We start from the raw sequence: 19,208 nt of genomic DNA, 5'->3' as shown, positions 1-19,208 counted from the left end.
GAGAAGATAACAGCATATTAAACTCTGAAAAACCGCCGATCTCGGCACTTTCCGCATTACAAAATATCGGCTTGACCTCAACTTTTTCTGCTCTTATCGCGCGAGGTTGCGTTAATACCAATGGCGCGTCCTGATAGGCTGGAACAATTTTCCACTCTGTCTGGTCAGCGTTGTCTGGCTGACCCGAATTACTAGGCACTGGCTCAGGCAACCGAAGCTGAACTACTCCAGGAAATATTATTCTAATCAGTTTGCTAGTGTACTATTTTCTACATGAACATTTGCTAATTATTTCTCCAAATTTCGTTTCAAAGTTTAAAAAAAACATAAAGTCCGTGTAGTCTGCGTTTTTGATTGAAAAGTCAAACAAGAATTTGTCTTTTTTTCACCCGTAATGGACCTAGATACTAGTTTCTATATTTTCTCTAAATCCAAATGTCCATAATTTAATTTTAACTTTAATTTAACTTTTATAAATGTATGTTGTGTATAATTAAGATTACCTCTTTTTATCGATCAACATAATATTTGCTCCGTAACCAATTAAGTGAACTTAAAAGTGAATTTTACTGGCATTGCAGTATATAACACATAAATTATTATTATTGCAATCACAACTGGTAATCAAAATTTTAACAGAAATACTATAAAACATTTCATTGTCCGAACTTTGACGTTTAGCTTGTGTGAAAGGTCTCTGTAAACAGGATTGCAAAGATCTTATTTTACCAGAAAACTATTGGACTGCCAGAAACTTTCTAAAAAAGTGAACGTCAAAATTCGGACAACATGGACTTCATCTCAATGGAAGTTATATCGGTTTTTCTAAATTGAATGACAGTTCACTATATAATTATTGTGTTATGTTGAAATTCAGCCAACTACTCGCTACAGAAAGAAAACTTATGTCTCTTCTCATATAACGTAGTAACGTAGAACATGGTCGTGGTAACTACCCACCTATGTATATACTACCTCTGAAGGTTCAATTACTGAACTCGCATTCGCGTTGGCCTTAGTTTCAATCCTTTTTCAGCGAGTCTTGTTATAATTTAAGTAGTGTATCTATATTGAGGCAAATTTTATACTAAATTATATGTGTCGTAAAGAGCGTCTATGGTGGAAGGCCGCGGCCTAAGGTATGGGAGGGCTTGCCATTAACCCTAGCACACCGCGGCCTTCCAATAAAGATGCCCACGAAAAAGCCCATCGAAAATTAATATTTAAACATGTAATTAATTTGAGTGAAAAATTATGTATTAATTTAGATTTTTTTTTCGTTCATGTTTCGTAGCGTTTTCTTTCCATAGGCTAGTCATAGGTTCAGCAACTTAACCAAAGTAAGTTTACTCTTGGTTATTGAGCACTATATATATACATATCTTTATATATATATTTCTTGTGTGCGTGTGTATGTCACTGAACTCCTCCTAGACGGCTGGACCGATTTTGATGAAAATTTTTGTGTGAGTTCACGGGGATTCGAGGATGGTTTAGATTCACAATTCGATATTTTATCTCGATTCTGAGTTAATAAAAACTAAAAAAACACGTTTTAAAAGCAAAAATTGCAACGCATTATTAGAAGCCATTAAGTTTTGCTATTGTAAGGAACTAAGTAGAGAGTAAGAAAAAAATAAAGATCCTGACAGTTTATAGTGTCGCCATATTTGTTTCAATTTTCAATACCCTTTTTGTATATTACAATTTAAATTGCAGAAAAAAATCATGTTTCATAGCCACACAAATAGTGAGTGTGTGTCATTTCTCTATGTTCACGAGGTCTCGCCGCGTCAATTTTCTCCTTGGAGTGAACCCGTCCGCTTAATTAAATAAACAGCTTTTATCGTTGAATGATTTCATGATTTATTTAATGAAAATATGCTCTAATAAAAAAATTAGTTAGATAGACATTCAATAGGTGTCTTTCTCTCACTCTCTCTCTCTCTCTCTCTGAAATGTATGTAGCTTGCTCGCGGGTCAGTAATGCAGACAATCTTTACATTCTAGCTCGAGACGGAAAAAACAGTAAATGTGGTTTACAAAGACATTTTATGAAGTGTCTTCCCGTCATTACATTTGAAAGTAGAAACATATTTACTCAAAATTTAGATAGTAACATATTTTTATTGCAAAGACTGAAATAGAGGTGAGAAAAATTATCATTTGTGAAAATAAGAAAACTACTAAAACTGTATCAACTGTTATGTTATAATGTTTAAATTTCTAAATGGTGCAAGATAATACAAAATTCCATGCGGAAAAAGTCGTGGGCAGCAGATACGTATAGTTATAGGTGTGGGGCTATGCATGCTGATTTTTCATATACTGCATGGATGCGAACATGTAAGAATAATCTATCTATCTTACTATAATAAAACAGTACTTTTTCTGTCTGTCTGTTTGTACGCGATTTTGATGAAATTTTGTGTGTGAGTTCACGGGGATTCGAGGATGGTTTAGATTCACAATTGGATATTTTATCTCGATTCTGAGTTAAGAAAAACTAAAAATACACGCTTTAAAAGCAAAAAAACTAAGCATTGTTGATAATTAGCCTCCATGGCAACGGGCTTTTGCATTGTTGTTGCCTTCTGCGTAACCATGGGAAAGGTTTTTGGTAACGGCAGTGGCGTGCCCAAGAGGAGGGGTATGTATAATGAGAAGATACCAAATGTCCAGCGTAGAAATACTTACCGCCATATCCATATCTCACAAAAAGTACATTTGGGCAGGACAATGTCTGTCGGGTCCGCTAGAAAGATATATAGAGAGAGATATAAATAGAAAGATATAGAGAGTTATAGAGATATACATAGAGAGATAGAGAATTAGAGAGATAAAGAGAGATGCTTAGTATACGTTTAAAAAATTACAAAAAAAAATTGATTGAGGCATTGCAACGCATGCCGGGCATTATCTAGTATACATATATATATATATATTACACATATATATATAGAATACATATAAAGTTGACATATATACACAACGAGTATTTAAAACATACGTACAAACTTCGGCAGGCTGTTTCTGGAAAGAATACAAGACGAAAGTCTAATAACCACTTTACTCATAAATCGAGTTACGAACCTCCGAAAATGGAATTTTCTATATATTGAAATTAACATCATCAGTAAGTAAACTATGGCATATGATTTTTTAGGAAGGAAACTTTACATCTTGCAAACGTGCTTTGTAATGCCTGCCCTATTTATTTTTTATTTTTTATTAGCTTTTCAGGTGATAAAATTTGTTAAAATAGAAATGCAGTTATATTAATTGAAGGATGTTCATAACAACCCACGTATCTCGTAGTGAACAATTTACGTTCTACAAAATCATCAGACGCAGTGGAAGTTATTCAAGAATAGGAAAATATTATTTTTGGGGGTTCAAAACTCCGAATCAATTTATGAGAAAAGTATGGTACACAGGTTTTCGTCTTGTATTTTCGCCAGGAATATTCTGCAGAATTTGTCTGTATGTTTTAGATACACGTTGTACATGTATAGAATGCATTAGAAAGTCTACACACACATATATATAAATAGAATACAGGAAAAAAATTGGTTGTCTGTAAAGTCGGTTTACGGACGATAGTTTAACGTAAAAACGTAATAACAAAACATTGATGAAATGATTGCATACTTTAATAAATAAAATTGAATCATTTTTATTGAATTATCACTATTTTGTATGGATACAAAGGAGTGAAAAGAAATCTACAATTTAATTGATACATTTACTTTCATTTGCAGTCATTAATTCAATTATGTTTATTACTTCAACGAAGAGATTATTTTAGTAGGGGGACCAGGAGGGTTCTGGACCAATGTAAACATTGAAATGTAAACATTGCCCCAGAACCCCCTGGGGGCCACCATCATGTTTCATGGGGGCCGCCATCTTGTCTCGTGGGGGCCGCCATTGTTGTTGACATTGGTTACCAGGGCGCACCACCGTCGCAGCCACTGGAGGCCACCATCTTGTTTGCGTCTGCTGGAGGCCGCCATCTTTGTTCAGCCTTTAGTTACTGGAGCGCAACACCATCGCTCCGAAGGCGGGAATTGTATACAAAAAATCCTGGGTGGCGTGTGGATTCGATCCGTGGGACGCAGCAACGTCGAGGTTAGGAGGCAGACGCCGTGACCACTAGACCACGGGAGCAGTTGACGAGAGTAGAATTAAATAACATACATATGATTTAAAGAAGCAGCCACCATGTCTTTAAATTTCGAAAAAAGAAATAAAATGCCATCATGATGTATGCCTAAAGCAAACCCCCACCACTCCACAATTGCCGCCATGTTGTATGCTTAAACCGCCAAATTCCGAAAAAAAATGCTTAAAATCCCCACCATACTAGCTATGTCTAAACCGCCATGTTGTATGCTTAAAACAATTGACGCCATGATGCAGGGGGCAGGCAAGCGGCCGACGAGTTTCGACGGCTACTGCGCATGACGTCATCTGGGGGCCACCTGGCTTGTCTCTCCGCTCGGCCAACACGCTCGGCCCCTATTCAGCCAGCTACTGTGGTTTATTTTACCTCATTGGTGGCAGCGGTATGTACAATATTGAACCGGCCGACAACATTGCGAACGATCACAAATACATTTTTTACTTAATTAATGCAATTATATATATGAGTATTTCTGAAGTAGTTAGAACTTGCATTAACATGTAGGCCAGTCAAATGTGTTACAAAAATTACTTACCAAAGTATAACTTTATAGTAAACAAAAAAAAATATGAAAGAAGTATACATTTACGAAACACAATTTTTTTTATTTGAACACAACAATACCTGGGAAACATAAAAAATTAACAAAAATATTTTTTTTATTTTCGACATATGCATCCTCACGGAACAAGATAATGCATTCAAAAATTTTTACTACACAAAACATAAAGTTTATGTTCAACTCTGTAGAAACATTGACAGCCTATGTGAAAGTAGTGTACCGTTTTCAACAAAATTAGTTAATAATTTTTTTCATTTTGATTATTTCTTTCCTCTTCTTGTCTTTTTCATTTTTGTTCTTTATATTCAAATGCTTGATGCGTATATACGTCCTTGTCCTTACGAAACAGTGAACAACTTTAAAAGGTAAGGTATTCCCTATTTCTTTCATAATTACACCTGTCAAAAGTTCAAATATATTTTTATCAGTGGAAAATAGTGGACCATGAAAATCGTTGAAACATTTTTCTGCGACAGAAATTTTTTCAAGAAATTCATTTTCGGGATTCACTAAGCCTTCCGCAGATTGTGTAGCAATAAAAGAATTTTCCATTGTCAATTTCACAGAGCCGAGCTCAGGATGTGCATTTCTGAAGCGGTGAGCAATATAGCCTGCAATGTATTTTAACCCTTCGTTCCTTATCGAATGTTCATTGTGTTCGAAAGGAAATTCCTCTACACAGTCACTTGCAGCTAAAGTTTCCATTTGCAGCTTTGATGCTACGTCAAATTCTCTTTGAAGTAATAAGTTGTTACGTTCACCCACATATTTTTCTCCTTCGCAAACATCAGATGCGACCTCAAGCAAGCACGATTCTTCAGGTCTCTCATTGGTATTTTGTTTCTCAGAAAAAACTGCAGCAGAATGCTTACCAAATACATAGTTTCTTAGCCTGTATTTAAACTCTACTGGTGATGGATGTGTATTTTGATGGCCCATTCCTTTGATATATGAAAAAAAAGCATTCTAATACATCTTGATTAAGTTTAACAGTCGTGATGTACCGAACGTTCAGTGACTTATTTAAGTAGGCGAATAAATCTTTCAAAGATTGATTGTTTATCTGAATTTCTTTCTGAAAAGGCAATTTATGTTTCCCGCCTTTAACTCTCAGCAGTTCGATTGTGTTTGTCATTTCACATAAAATCTTATCCTGATGAACCAAACCTTTCCCGTATGCAGTTTGTGGAACAGAAGAATTAAAAATGTCAAACCAGTCATTAAATAATTTGAGAAAATTTGATGTTGGGATCACACTAGCGTCAGGTTCAATAAGGTTATTAGCATGTGCATACTTCAGTGAATACGAAACCGTGTTTGAAAATAATTGTGCACCAATTTTGACTTTCTGCCTTCCACTCCCTTGGACATCAAGATGATTTTGGGTCAATTTCGGTGCTAATTTTAGATCATGTGTTGATTTGCACAGTAGCTTTTCAATAGATGTTTTATCAATAACTTCTGACTGAAGGATGTAGCCTTTATCAATGAAATGATTTCGTGCTAGTTTTAATAAATGTGGTGCATCATGAAAAACATAAACTAGCCTGGTGCTATCATGAGGGTTTTTAAATGATGTGTTGCTAGGAGATATGCCGAGTTGCTTCCAAACAGCTAGATTACCTCCTCTTATGTCGCTTACTGCCACGCAAACTTTGTAACCGCTTTCTTCTAAACACACGATCACTTTCTTCAGTGTTGTTTCAGACATGGGTTCGTCAAAATTATAGTAAATAGGTTGTTTCCAGTTACTCAAGAGGCCACGAGCCATTACAACTTGTACGTAATTGTAAGGACCTAGAATCTGTTGCTCTTTCCTGTCCATACATATCTGATTACTAATTTTCATCTCATCGAAAGAAATGACAGTGACTTTATCAAAACCTCCAAGTTCCCTGCTCTTGCATTTCATCAAAGCCACAACATCGTATAAAATGCCCGTGTTACAATCTAACTGCGAAGCCCACTTCCGTAGAGTACTTAAATCAGGTAATGGAAAATTAAGCTTGTTTCTAAGGTATCGATATGCTTTCGCACTTACACTCTTCAAAGAAATGACAGCAGCAATATCGTCTGCAGACCAACAAATCCTTCGTTTCTTATTCTGTAAAATCAAACGAATCTGTCCCGGAGTGAAAAATCTCCCTAACACTTCCTGAACTTTAATATTAGAATCAGTGTGCAGTGTTTTAATTGCTTCCATTTCTTCCTTAAGAGATGTCTTCTCTTTTTCTAATTCTTCATTTTTAATCAAAGTTTCTTTTACCTGTGATTCCAGTTCTCGAATCCTATCGTGAAGTTTTCGAACATCATCCTCGGAACGAACAGGAGGCGAGTCTTGGCAGGCAGTAGAGACAGGCGGCAGTGATTCATGCTCTTCGGTGTTCGGACTCAGCCTGTAAAAACCAAGCGTTGACAAATGAAATTTAATTGTATTGAATTTTATTTACAAACATATTAGAGCTATTGAAATTCATTATTGCTATATTATATGTATTAGTTTTCAAAACTTATATTATACTTTAATAATCACTTGGCAGTAATTGAAATAGGACTAACATTATCTCAACAGTATATAGACCTACAATACAATATGGGAAAATTCTAAAAATTTATATGTACTTCAGAATTTTAAGGTTATATATAAGCCTAATTCAAAAGTAAATTCACTTTGTAAGGGAATTTACACGAGAATAAAATGTACAGCAACGATAAAGAAATACGTAATTATAGGCGGTTAAATTTAGCAGAGTAATTCATTTGTGGGTTTCACAGAATTAATACGAGTGAAAATTAAATAATTAAATTATCAGGATGATATAAAAGTATGTAAAAAATAAAATAAAAAATAAATTTTCTCGGAAATATTATTTGTTAAATAAAAACAGAACGCAAGCCAGCAAAAATTACCCATAAACATGTTTTAGACAGATATATAAAATGTGTTCTTCATCATTAAAAATCACTCTGCATGTTAAGTTAATGTAACTACTACGACAGATTAATGCTAGTATACAGATTTTAATTACTACTCACTCTGTTGTTCTGTTTGCATGTAGTAGAATTTCCCTTACTAAGTTCTTCCTTGTTCTGATATTCTGTCTTTCAGTTCTATTTAACTGTACAGTGCAGGTAACGTTTGGAAGCTTCAAGTTAGGCACTGCGTCCTTCTTTAATTTTCGGGTTTTCACCGGTGAGTAATTTAGCAGTTTCTCTCGTAAGCTTTTGTAGAAGCACTCTTCGCTAAAATGAGCTGAACATACTCGTGCTGAAAATGAACAAAACACGTACATAGATTATTGACAACATAGAAACGATTTAATTCTCGTGTAAACAATATTAAAAGTGGTGTATTATAATATGACCTACCGGTTTTGACATTAATTACATCTGCCCTTCGACAGCAGTTTATCCATAACTTCTGAATTTCAGAGCAAGTAGGAAAACGAAAGTATTTCACACTTTTATTTCGCCTACTGCTATTGTTGCACCCAAAGACAGCAGTATGACATGGTTTCTAAATAAAGTCTTGCATATATGTGAGTTGAATTATAACTTATAATAAACTAATAAAAATAATATTATAATTAAGTATATTTAAAACCGCTGCCGTCTGCTAAACAATTCACGAGGTCAATCACAGACAATGGCGTACAACTTCCTGGTAAACACGTGCAGCGCCCGCCCCTCCAGGCGCATGGCCTGGCCACCAGGTGACGTCTGAGGCCTGGGAGTGGAGGGAGGGAAGATGCGCATGCCCTTACCTCCTTTCTTCCTAATACCATGGCCATGATGTATGCTTAAAGCAAACCCCCACCATTATGCTTAACCCGTCATGTATTAAATTTCCAACCACTATACCTAAATAAATACCCGCCATATTGTATGCTTAAACCACCATATTTAAATTTTCCAAAAATCATTTACCGCTATGCATAAACCGCCATGTTGTATGCTTAAACCACCCACCCCCACCCCAAGTATGCCTAAAAGAAACCCCCGCCATACTAGCTATGAATAAATAAAATGCCGCTATGCTTAAAATCCCTGCCATACTAGCTATGCCTAAATAAAATGCAGCTATGCTTAAAATCCCCGCCATACTAGTTATGCCTAAAACATTTGCCGCTATACTTAAAACGCCATATCTAATTTCGAAAAAAGAATTTCCACCATGATGTATTCCTGAAGCAAACCCTCGCCATTATTCTTAAAGCAATTGCCGCCATATTTAATTTCCAACCGCAATGTTGAAATTTCGAATAGCAAACCCTCACCACTCCACAAACGCCGCAACCCCCACCACCAGTATGCTTAAAAAACAAATGCCGACATATTAGCTATGACTAAATACAAATACCTGAGAGCAACATAACCTTAAAAAGGCGTCATACTAGCTATAGCTACCCCACCCCCACCACCAGTATGCTTAAAAAATAATGCCGCCATACTAGCTATAACTAAATACCTGGGAGCAACATAACCTCAAAAATCCCATGCAGAGAGAGCGAGATGTTGTCCGCTGGAGTGTCACTCATAAACTGCACAATTATAATCCTCACATCATATTATAAGCATAACAATGTCTTTAAAATAACACTGTGTGTGGAAATGCTTTAGTGGTATCACTTGTGCAACACGGCAAGTAATAAGCATAGTAAAAAAAATGTATTAAGCAGAGTTAAAATTTAAAATATTGTAAAGATAGTTAAGTAATAAGCATAGTTAGGACAAAGATTATTATTATACGTCGAGTACATATGTCGTGCTGAGAGCCTCGCTCGTGCGCCGGCGACCAGTAATGTATTAACCATAGTTACTATTACTTTACATCAAGTAAAATAAATATTATACAAACAATGTGTTAAGTATTAAGCATAGTTAAAATTTATAATATTGTAAAGATAGTTAAGTATTAAGCATAGTTAGAACAAAGACTATTACTGTATGTCTAGTACAAACATCGTGCTGAGAGCTGTAAGTCTCGCTCGTGCGCCGGCGACCAGGAATGTATTAAGCAAAGTTAGGACCCCTACATTTAACACATAGCATTCAGTAATTAAAAATAAAATGTAGCTGAGATACAATCGCCAGAAATAAATTACATATGTTACCGAGGTAATAAAAAAATAGCAAATAAGCATACATAAAAAAAACTCACCAGAACGCATCCCGCCTACCCCGGTGATATGTAATGATAAGAAAATAAATAAAAATAAATGTTGTACAAATGCCCGTGTAGGAAAGAGTGTTGAACAATCGCTCGTGCGCCGCAGCGTTAAGTAATAAACAAAATAAAAATAAATTTGTAGGAACGCTCAACTGCGGCATGAACGCCAGAAATAAACCATATAGGCATAGTTTAAAAAATATATACGCAAAGTTAAAATAAAAACAGTTCTATCCCTCCAAATAGTGCTCTGCAACATGTACCAATAAGCATACATAAAAGATAAACTCACCGGAACACACCCAGCCCACCCCGGCGACGTGTAACAAATAAAATTAATTAAATGTTGAACAAACGTCCGTGTAGGAAAGAGTGTTGAACGATCGCTCGTGCGCCTTAGCGTTAAGTAATAAACATATTTAAAATTTAAAAAAACGCACGGAGTGGGCGAAGACCCAGAAAAAAAACAAGAACACTGACCCGCTCAGCTGCGGCACGAAGCAAATAAGCATACATAAAATAAAAACTCACCGGAATGCACCCAGTACAATCCGGCGACGTGTAATTAAAAATAAAAAACGCATACGAAAAGATATATATTAAAAATAGTAACACATATGTTCGCCGTGTAGAGTGCAACCCGCACAACCGACAGCGTTTAACGATAAGTAAACTTATAAAATATATAACAAAGCTGGAGCTTTAGAGAAACACGTCTGCACGCCGTGCACACACTCCTAATACTGTTCACAAAATTCTCGTGCGACGATAGCGAGAAGAAGGAAATATGTTTTCCGACCCTGGCCCGCGCGCTATACTACCTCGCAGTAGAGCCTAAGAGTGGAACAAAATTAAAAACGTACAGACCAGTAATACATGAAACTGCCGAACTATAACTGTGACAAAATACCATAAATATAGTGAAAATACAAAAAAAAACAATTAAAACATAATAAAACAAAATGCTATAGCAAACACTCACAAACACAATACAGCGGAACTCATAAAAACCCTCAGCAGCGAAAACACCCATGAAATAATACTCGCTTATTGAGACACCATGATGCAAAGAGTAAAAATCCCTATACGTAAAGAGGAAAAATAAAACAAACGCGAACCGCGAAAAAACAAGCAAAACCATCGACAGCAAAAGCAAGAAAGGTAATAAAAATACTAATCCAGTTACACATTAAGGAAATAAATAAGGATGGACCCCCAAAACAATTATACCAATAGGCTTAACATAACCCATATGTAAATCACAATAAACCAAAACCAGTCTTAAAAAAATCTATCTACGAGAACAATATTATAAAACTACCACACTCTCCAACACACCAAATGGCATGGCCCGAGAAATGACAACACAAATAAATACCAATAACCATAAAATACCTACATCCTCAAAATAAGTTAGTAAGCAACCGAAAAATAAGAAACATACACCAAAGCCCACATAAGACCTCGCAAACTAACGGCACAACACCAGAGACAAAACATGCGATCCCCATTTGTTAAAAAGACGCACATACGAGTCTTTAGTGCTAGCCCAGCTACTACATTCATTAATAAATAAAATCGGTTATATGTGTAGGCAATAAATAGGAAGTACAAAGCGATATAGCCACAAGACGAAATAAATAAAAAATATAGTAATAAAGTGTATGTATAGCCATTAAATAATATATATATGTAAGTAAAACTTTTTATACCCTAATGTTTAATGTTTAAGCTCTTATAGTCAAAATTTGTAGGAATATAAACATAAGTCGTTTTAGCGGTCTGTGTAATACAAACGCATATAGGTAGATCATAAGCCCTGACTAATTTATCCTTCATATAAGAAAACTAGTTCCCGACTATAAACATAGCATGTTATTCTAATAATAAAATGAACTATGTGTCATTGTAGTATAAAGACCGCAATATACTGGTAACTCATTTTTCAAATAGTCATACCACTGTTAATAAATAATGATACTATTTATTTATACAAAAAAAAATATTAAGTGTTATCCATCCTTCCCTTTCGCTCACGACATAGCCATATCGTGTAGTGTTCTAAATATGGAGTGTTGACACCCATAAAGGAATATTATATGAGTCATGTTGTACAGTAAGAATGCTTATAAGAATATGTTAACTTTCCATCAAGGCTGGATAAAAAACAATTTCTATATATAATGGTACATGAATAATCAGAGACCATCTATAGTCTTCATACTAGTAAATAACAATTAAGGATATACCGGGAAGGGGGGGGTAAATATTAAAATAACCTATATAACTACATCCCAATAAGCATAGGAAGCTCTGGCGTTAATAACAAAACGTAAAATAAAAGGTTACTGGTTCAGTTTTAAATAAAAACTATATTCTACTACTATGCATTCCATTAAGCATAGGAAGCACTATAATCCCATTCCGAAGAAACCTGAATAGAACATACCAGTAATGTTTGTGAAAGAACACACGGTGATATTCATATTAATAACCACTTAGCCAAAATCGTTTACGGAATAACAGACATAGTAATTCCATGCCTCAAACACTGCTTCAACAATGGTCCAGAACATAACAGTCGCTTCGGCGGACCGCTAGTAACTTTCACTTGCCTGGAGGGCAGACGGAAATAACACAAACACGCAGCGTCCTCCGAACACAAGACCCCCAGCAGTAATGCTGGATAAAATAATATATTAAAATACGTAAACAACAAGGATGCCTTGCAAAATATTAACTACGCCACCTATGCCTTTAAACCAAGTAACGTGAACAACGAAGCCCGACAACGACTTTCAAGTGACAAGGAGTAAAAAAGGAAATAATATATACATGAAAGTAAACATGTGGTGTACGAATACTCATTGCCCACCAACTATATACTACCTACTAGTGCTAATCCATTTATTACTATATAAAATATCTTTACATTAAAATAAATATAGTGTCAGGAGAATACTAAAAAAATATGTATTGAAATAACTGAAGCGTTTACACAAACAAAACTGTATATTCCTCATCATAAACGTTCATTGAATTTGTACCCCCACCTAGACAATTCGTTAATATTACCATAAAATCGTTATTAGTAATAAATAACAAGTCAACTCGAAAAAACCAAACAACGCCTACAGGCATATTGCAACCTACATCGAAACAACCACTAGATACCCAACCCATTACATATTCGTTGCGCACTGGAAACCCCTTCTGTCTGTGAAGGACACGTCTGGAAACTCATGCTGGGCTGCGGTAGCTGGCAGAAAGGTCTTTATATCGATACGATTACTTGGCTGCTTCTTTTTTATTTCACGGATGGGTTTGTGAAAGTGATGGAGAATATTCTATTAAGTGTGTTGTGTTTATATATTACAGTTCTCGTTGTTAATCAATGTAAATTTAAATTTAAATAAATAAGTATAAAGGTTCCAAACATGATGGTGGAAACATCCTGGAAGTCGTGTGTGTGTTACGATCTAACTCTGTGTTTCGATACATATGTGGGACAATGTGTGCTATTGCAATGGTTATCATCCTTTATCCGTGAGGGAATTGCTCTTTGGAGCTTCTACTGATCTACTTGCGTTTTTACACCTTTCTGTGTTTGTAATGTCTGAACTTTGTTTACTTTTTTGAAGTGATTCCATATTATTGGTAATTTGGTTTGCTTTTCAATCGTATATTTATTTCTTTATGCTTCTGGATAACCTAAGTCTTTGCTAAGCGCATATTTTTGTAATATTTCTGTTTGTAACCACTGGATGTTTTATTATTACTTCATTATGTGTACAGGGAACTACTGGTGACATCTTTGATCATGACAGTATGGTTCTAGATATACGACATACCCGAGGATTTTTTTATATGTTTCGTATTTAAATGGTTATAATTGTATGGTTCGTATCTATATATACATAATTCCGTATTTATCGTTTCTTGTCACTACATAGCGCTTTAAAGAGCAAACATCAAATTCCATAAACTTTTCCATTTATTTTCTCAAATTGTCTGCGAACATACATAATTTAATTAAAATGATTTGTGCGATCAAGGTGGGTCTCTAGAGTTCGCAATTCCTTTCAATTTACTTAATTATAATGCAGAATCTCTCTTCCATATGGGTTTTTGAACCTTGGTTTCGTTTAGGTGAACAAAAAAACATTTTTTTTTTTAGATAATGAATTTAATTTATTTGGGATGTGGCATTTAGTATAGGAAACATGTTTTGTCGCAAACGTATATGTGGCTTCATTATATTCATTTAGCTTAGTTTTTTAACTTTTACACGTCTTAAACGAGTGGTTGTCTTTTAAAAGTCGGTGTCTAACTCTTTTTATTTCACAGGTATGTTATTAGGGATTGTAACTATTACCATCGAACATTTTGTGATGGGGAAGCGATGTCTGGTCTTTCTGAATGCATTTTTTTCTTACGCTAGGTAATGTAATTTTTAATATATATTTCTACTTAATTGTACTCTTTATGTGTGTACTTCAATATTTACCTAATTTTTCTGTTCAGTTTAGATTTTAGAAATTGTCTTTTAGTTCATTCTACTGTTTTGAGTTTTTTTTTTGGGCTATGGTATTGATGTATTGTTTTTTTTATAAACTACTTTCAGTTATGTTGGTTACACCTGTTCTCATTAGCATATTCGTGTCTTTTTAGTACAGCATCTGTAGTATATGAAATGTAATTTCTCCTGGCCATCTCTGTGGGTTTATGAAGTGTTTGGGTTTGAGTCTTGGGTTGGGTATCTAGTGGTTGTTTCGATGTAGGTTGCAATATGCCTGTAGGCGTTGTTTAGTTTTTTCGAGTTGACTTGTTATTTATTACTAATAACGATTTTATGGTAATATTAACGAATTGTCTATGTGGGGGTACAAATTCAATGAACGTTTATGATGAGGAATATACAGTTTTGTTTGTGTAAACGCTTCAGTTATTTCAATACATATTTTTGTAAGTATTCTCCTGACACTATATTTATTTTAATGTAAAGATATTTTATATAGTAATAAATGGATTAGCACTAGTAGGTAGTACATAGTTGGTGGGAAATGAGTATTCGTACTCCACATGTTAACTTTCATGTAAATATTATTTCCTTCTTTACTCCTTGTCACTTGAAAGTCGTTGTCGGGCTTCGTTGTTCACGTTACTTGGTTTAAAGGCATGGGTGGTGTAATTAATAGTTTGCAAGGCATCCTTGTTGTTTTACGTATTTTAATATATTATTTTATCCAGCATTACAGCTGGGGGGCTTGTGTCCGGAGGACGCTGCGTGTTTGTGTTTTTTCCGTCTGCCTTCCAGGCAAGTGAAAGTTACTAGTGGTCCGCCGAGGCGACTGTCGTGTTCTGGGGGTGGGAGTGGGTTTGATTTATCTGGGAGTGGCGCTGAAGGACAGGTACCCGTGCCTAAAAACGGGCTGTAAACTGCACGGCGAGGTTTCCCCTTTAGCCTTATAGTCAGTGAGGGGATTCAGGCAACCCCGAGGTCTCCTCTGCCTGTCCTGAGGTTTCCACATACTGTTAGGAAGGTGATTGTCGCTTGAGGTGTCGGAACTGTTGCCGGTTTTAGTATCCGAGACATGAACCATCAAGCCCGCGGAAAGGGTGTGTGATGCGATTATATAGCCTCTCCACATCAAATGGCAACCCTCTGCCTCCACGTTGGCACCACTGTTGGGGGAGGATCGTGGTGACTATGTTGGGAGGGTTCCCCAACCGCTGGTCATAGCACCTCTCTAACTGAAGAGGGCGCTGCCGAGTCTAACTCTGCCTCAGTGCATCCTCAATTGCATGTATGAGACCGGAAATGGTGAAAGGGCTGAATCTGCGGGCAACAGGATGCGATAGATACCTTTCCGGGGGGTTCGACGGCCGAGCCTCGGTGCATCGGTCCCAAAGGGCCCCATAGTGAATGGATCAGGCCCCATGGTAAAGGAGTTCGACTGGGTATGGTGGTTGCGGTGTCGGGCGACCGGGCCTAAAAACGGGCTGTAAACTGCACGGCGAGGTTTCCCCTTTAGCCTTGTAGTCGGTGGAGGTACTGAGGAAACCCCCAGGTGCCTCCTGCCTGAGCACTGTAGTTGCCATTTTCCAGCTGGGGTTGATGGCGGTCGTCGCCCGACGAGTGCAGTCGCATCCGGGCCTTAATCAGCTGTAAACCCGTCGGGCCGAGGTACGGCGGGTCGGAGGGTTTTCCGAGGCGACGAGGACACCTCGTGGCTGCACTCTGAAGCGCGGTGGTCTGGTCAAACTACCCGCGAACAGTCTGCCGACGAGACTAAAAGTTGGTCGTAGTACGGGGAGAATCCATCATGTTTGAATGGTGCCCCGCTGAGGTTTCCTCTAAGGCCCAGGATTCTTGCTGGGAAGGACTCGAACTTGGTAGTGGTGCCCCGAGTGCTTAGGGGCAGGTATCAGGGCTCCCTAGCCCTTTGAAGTGCTGACGTTGTGAGCGACGAGGACAGCTCCGGTTACCAGCCTGGACAGCTGGAAGAGGTTGGGTAGGCGTCCACCGGACCGCGGGTTCGCTGGGTGATTGAGGGGTCCCAGTGTGAGGCGGGAGACTGGGGTAGGCACCAGAAGTAATGACTCCAGAGGGGTTTGGGAGCATCCAACTTGCTGGTGAGCTGAGTGGAGTAGGGGGTCGGAGGTGGTGCATAAACTGAGATGGGTAGCCTCAGTCCCTTTGCATAGCCAAAAGCTTTAACGTTCTTCCTGGTTGCGTATGCGGCGTATCCGCATCCACGCCCGTGGGGGCCCCAGGGCAGTAGGGCTTACGCTAAGAGCGCTGGGTTACCAAAGAAAAGGGGGGGGAAACCCTTGTGACAGTCTATGTCGTGTTCTGGGCCATTATTGCAGCGGTGTTTGAGGCATGGAATTGCTATGTTTGTTATTCTGTAAACGATTTTGGCTAAGTGGTTATTAATATGAATATCATCGTGTGTTCTTTCACAAACATTACTGGTATGTTCTATTCAGGTTTCGTCGGAATGGGGTTATAGTGCTTCCTATGCTTAATGGAATGCATTGTAGTAGAATATAGTTTTTATTTAAAACTGAACCAGTAACCTTTTATTTTACGTTTTGTTATTAACGCCAGAGCTTCCTATGCTTATTAGGATGTAGTTATAAAGGTTATTTTTTATTTACCCCCCGTATATCCTTAATTGTTATTTACTAGTATGAAGACTATAGACGATCTCTGATTATTCATGGACCATTATATATAGATATTGTTTTTTATCAAGCCTTGATGGAAAATTAACATATTCTTATAAGCATTCTTACTTTATAACATGACTCATATAAAATTCCTTTATGGGTGTCAACGCTCCATATTTAGAACACCACACGATATGGCTGTGTCGTGAGCGAAAGGGAAGGATGGATAACACTTAATATTTTTTTTGTATTAATAAATAGTATTTTTATTTATTAACAGTGGTATGACTATTTGAAAAATGAGTTACCAGTATATTGCGGTCTTTATACTACAATGACACATAGTTCATTTTATTATTAGAATAACATGCTATGTTTACAGTCGGGAACTAGTTTTCTTATATGAAGGATAAATTAGTTAGGGCTTATGATCTACCTATATGCGTTTGTATTACACAGATCGTTAAAACGACTTATGTTTATATTCCTACAAAGTTTGACTATAAGAGCTTAAACATTAACATATTTAGTTTAGGGTATAACACGTTTTACTTACATATATATTTTTTTTAATGGCTATACATACACTTTGTTACTATATTTTTTATTTGTACTTCCTATTTATTGCCTAAAAATAATACTATAACCGATTTTATTTATTAATGAATGTATAGTAGCTGGGCTAGCACTAAAGACTCGTATGTGCGTCTTTTTAACAAATGGGGATCGCATGTTTTGTCTCTGGTGTTGTGCCGTTCGTTTTCGAGGTCTTATGTGGGCTTTGGTGTATGTTTCTTATTTTTCGGTTGCTTACTAACTTATTTTGAGGATGTAGGTATTTTATGATTATTGGTATTTATTTGTGTTGTCATTTCTCGGGCAATGCCATTTGGTGTGTTGGAGAGTGTGGTGGTTTTATAATATTGTTCTCGTAGATAGATTTATTTTTAAACTGGTTTTGGTTTATTGTGATTTACTTATGGGTTATGTTAAGCCTATTGGTATAATTCTTTTGGGGGTCCATCCTTATTTATTTCCTTAATGTGTAACTGGATTAGTATTTTTATTACCTTTCTTGCTTTTTCTCCCGATGGTTTTGCTTGTTATTTTGCGGTTCGCATTTGTTTTATTTTTCCTTTTTACTTATAGGGATTTTTACTCTTTGCATCATGGTGTCTCAATAAGCGAGTATTATTATTGGGTGTTTTCGCTGCTGAGGTTTTATATGCATTCTGCTGTATTGTGTTTGTGGGTGTCTGCTATCGCATTTTGTTTTATTATATTTTAATTGTTTTTTTTTGTATTTACACTTGATTTATGGTATTTTGTCACAGTTATAGTTCGGCAGTTTTTATGTATTACTGGGCTGTACGTTTTTAATTGTGTTCCACTCTTAGGCTCTACTGCGAGGTAGTATAACGCGCGGGCCAGGGTCGGAAAACAACTTTCCCCCTTCTCGCTATCATCGCACAAGAATTTTGTCAACAGTTTCAGGAGTGCGTGCACGGCGTGCAGATGTGTTTCTCTAAAGCTCCCGCTTTGTAATATATTTTATTAGTTTACTTATCGTTAAAATCTGTTGGTTGTGCGGGTTGCACTCTACACGGCGAACATAGGTGTAACTATTTTTAATATATCTTTTCGTCTGCTTTTTTTATTTTTAAATACACGTTGCCGGGTTGGACTGGGTGCATTCCGGTGAGTTTTTATTTTATGTATGCTTATTTGCTTCGTGCCGCAGCTGAGCGGGTCGGTGTTCTTGTTTTTTCTTCTGGGTCTTCGCCCACTCCATGCAGTTTTTTTTAATTTTAAATATGTTTATTACTTAACGCTAAGGCGCACGAGCGATCGTTCAACACTCTTTCCTACACGGTCGTTTGTTCAACATTTATTTAATTTTATTTGTTACATGTCGCCGGGGTGGTCTGCGTGTTTTCCGGTGAGTTTTTCTATTATGTATGCTTATTGGTACATGTTGCAGAGCACTATTTGGAGGGTTAGAACTGTTTTTTTTTTTTAACTTTGCGTAAAATTTTTTTAAACTATGCTTATATGGTTTATTTCTGGCGTTCCTGCCGCAGTTGAGCGTTCGTACAATTTTATTTTATTTTGTT

At 36.7% G+C, this 19,208-nt stretch overlaps 1 protein-coding gene across 4 annotated transcripts in view; it reads right to left on the bottom strand.

Annotated features, from left to right (window-relative positions):
- The window catches only part of LOC134529251 (uncharacterized), a 1,084,551-nt gene that overhangs the window by 609,472 nt on the left and 455,871 nt on the right, over positions 1-19,208 (bottom strand). The window lies entirely within an intron of this gene.

This window comes from Bacillus rossius, chromosome 2, assembly GCF_032445375.1.
Source record: "Bacillus rossius redtenbacheri isolate Brsri chromosome 2, Brsri_v3, whole genome shotgun sequence".
Classification (NCBI taxonomy): Eukaryota; Metazoa; Arthropoda; class Insecta; order Phasmatodea; family Bacillidae; genus Bacillus; species Bacillus rossius.
This window is presented reverse-complemented; position numbering and strand designations above follow the sequence as displayed.